Raw genomic sequence first — 3,341 nt, 5'->3', positions numbered from 1 at the left:
ATGAAAAAATTGAAGAGTTTGCCACCATAGACAGACGAGACGGGAGCGGATGGCAATGAAACTTTTCAAGGGTAGGGAAAGCACCTAAATCCCCATCCCTGCAAATTTTCATAGGCATTGCAATCTGTCAATGGTCTATGGTGACGCAATCGCCAGTTTTTTACCATTGGGCCCTTAGCGAAGCGAAAACGAAAAACTTGGCAATTGTGCCACCCTAGATAAACGAGATGGGAGTGGATGGCCATGAAACTTTGCAAGGGTAGGTAAAGCACCTAAACCCTTGCCCCTGAAAAGTTTCATGGGCATCGCAATCCGTCTCGACGGTCTACGGTGGCACAATTGCCAATTTTTGACTATTGGGTCCTTAATGAAGCCAAATTGAAAAAATTGGCGACTGTGTCATCCTAGACTGATGAGACGAGAGTGAATGGCCATGAAACATTACAAGGGTAGGAAAGCACTTAAATTTCCACCCCTACAAAGTTTGATGGCCATCGCAATCTATCTCGACAGTCTACGGTGGCACAATCGCCAGTTTTTTACCATTGGGCCCTTAGCGAAGCCAAAACAAAAAAATTGGCGATTGTGAAACCCTAAACCGATGAGACAGGAGCGGATGGCCATGAACCTTTGCAAGGGTAGATAAAGCACTTAAATTCTTGCCCTTGCAAAGTTTCATTGGCAACACAATCCGTCTCGACGGTCTACTATGGCACAATCGCAGTTTTTGACCATTGAGTCCTTAGCGAAGCCAAAATGAAAAAATTGGCGATTGTGCCACCCTAAACTGATGAGACGTGGGGATTGGATGCCCATGAAACTTTGTAGGGGTAGGGAAAGCACCTAAATCCCTACCTCTGTAAAGTCTCATGGGCATCGCAATCTGTCTCGACGGTCTACGGTGACACAATCGCAAGTTTTTTACCATTGGGCCCTTATCGAAGCCAAAATGAAAAAAATTGCGATTCTGCCACACTAAACAGATGAGATGGGAGAGGATGGCCATGAAACATCGAAGGGGCAGGGAAAGCACATAAATCCCTACCCCTGCAAAGTTTCATGGGCATCCCAATCCGTCTCAACGGTCTATGGTGGCACAATCGGTCAGTTTTTTTACCATTGGGCCCTTAGCGAAGCCAAAACGAAAAAATGGTGATTATGCCACCCTAGACCGACAAGATGGGTGCAGATGTCCATGAAACATTGCACGGGCAAGGAAAGCACTTAAATCCCCATCCCTGCAAAGTCTCATGGGCATCGCAATCCGTCTCGATGATCTCTTTTGTGCCACAATCGCTAGTTTTTTACCATTGGGCCCTTAGCAAAGCCAAAACAAAAAAATGGGCAATTGTGCCACCCTAGACTGACAAGACGGGAGTGAATGGCCATGAAACATTGTAGGGGCAGGAAAAGCACCTAATTACCTGCCCTTGCAAAGTTTCATGGCCATCGTAATCCGTATCAACAAGCTATAGTGGCACAATCGCTAGTTTTTTTACCATTGGGCCCTTAGCGAAGTCAAACCGAAAAAATTGGTGATTGTGCCACCCTAAACCGACGAGACGGGAGCGGATGGCTATGAAACTTTTCAAGGGTAGGGAAATCACGTAAATATTTGCCCCTGCAAAGTTTCATGGGCATCGCAATCCGTTCAACGGTCTACAGTGGCACAATCGCCAATTTTTAACCATTGGGCCCTTTGCGAAACCAAAACAAAAAAATTGGCGATTGTGCCACCCTAGACTGACAAGACGGGAGCGGATGGCCACGAACTTTGCAAGGGTAGCGGAAAGCACCTAACTTCCTGTCCCTGCAAAGTTTCATGGGCATCTCAATCCGTCTCGACGGTCTACGGTGGCACAATCGCCAGTTTTTGACTATTGGGCCCTTAACGAAGCCTAAACGAAAAAATTGACGATTGTGCCACCCTAAACCGACGACGGGAGCGGATGGCCATGAAACATTGCAGGGGTAGGGAAAGCACCTAAATCTCCACCCCTGCAAAGTTTGGTGGCCATCGCAATCCCCCTCGACAGTCTACGGTGGCACAATCGCCAATTTTTGACCATTGGACCCTTAGCGAAGCCAAAACAAAAAAAATTGGCGATTATGCCACCCTAGAGCGACGAGAAGGGAACAGATGGCAATGAAACTTTGTAGAGGTAGGGAAAGCACTTAATTACCCACCCCTACAAAGTTTCATGGACAACGCAATCCGTCTTGATGGTCTATTGTGGCACAATCACCAATTTTTGACCATTGGGTCCTTAGCGACGCCAAAAGAAAAAATTGGTGATTGTGCCACCCTAGATCGACGAGACGGGATTGGATGGCCATGAAACATTGTAGGGGTAGGAAAAGCACCTAAATCCCGCCCCTGCAAAGTTTCATGGCCATTGCAATCCGTCTCGATGGGCTAAGGTGGCACAATCGCCAATTTTTTACCATTGCGCCCTTAGCGAAGCCAAAACGAAAAAATGGTGATTGTGCAACCCTCGATCGATGAGACGGCCCGGATGGCCATGAAACATTGCAGGGGCAGGGATAACACCTAAATCCCCACCCCTGCAAAGTTTCATGGGCATCACAATCCGTCTCGTGAAAACCTTCTCTTACGGCCTTCCCCCAACAAGGGGGTTTCCACCGTGTTCCAGCCCATGGGTCATGGTTCTTGGAGGGTTTGTCAGCCCACACCGGATTGTGTACAACTATAAGATAGTGGTACTCGGTAGAGATGGGAACGGGGTAGACCGCGGCACGAAGGATGGGTGAGGTGAGGCGACGAGTTCCCCACACCCCTCTTGTGACGTTGGGATGCACCACCACCCCCCCCCCCGGCAAGTGCCAAGGCTACGTTCCATCGACGGGTTTGGCTACTTTCGGGCCGTTTTCAGGTCTAGCGAGGCTCAAGACGCTCAGGGTGGCTAACGGGGCTCTATAGGTGATGAGTGATGGCGGACCGTGTCCAGGGCCGAGGCAGCGACTACGATAAGCTCCCGCCCGGGCCAAGGTGTGATTAAGTAGTGCGGTGGACGTTTTTTCACCGCGAGCTACGTGCGGCTTGTATCAATATGGAAGGTCACGAACCCATGTGCATAAAGTAAACCAAAAGCTATTTAAAAAGATTCTTTCTTTTTGTGATCCAATGATATTTCAAATAAATAGAATCATATTATTAATTTACACTTTTAAAAATAAAAAATTACATAAAAATATATACATTTTTTGCTTAAATTACCACGTAAATAATTAGGTTGAGATATCTTGATTTTTAATTTATTTACATTATTTTAAAATAAAAAAAAATGACATGACTATTGAGGTGGCCATGCATGAATGAC

Source organism: Adiantum capillus-veneris, chromosome 23 (assembly GCF_014529385.1).
Source record: "Adiantum capillus-veneris isolate H3 chromosome 23, ASM1452938v2, whole genome shotgun sequence".
NCBI classification, from domain to species: Eukaryota; Viridiplantae; Streptophyta; class Polypodiopsida; order Polypodiales; family Pteridaceae; genus Adiantum; species Adiantum capillus-veneris.
This window is presented reverse-complemented; position numbering follows the sequence as displayed.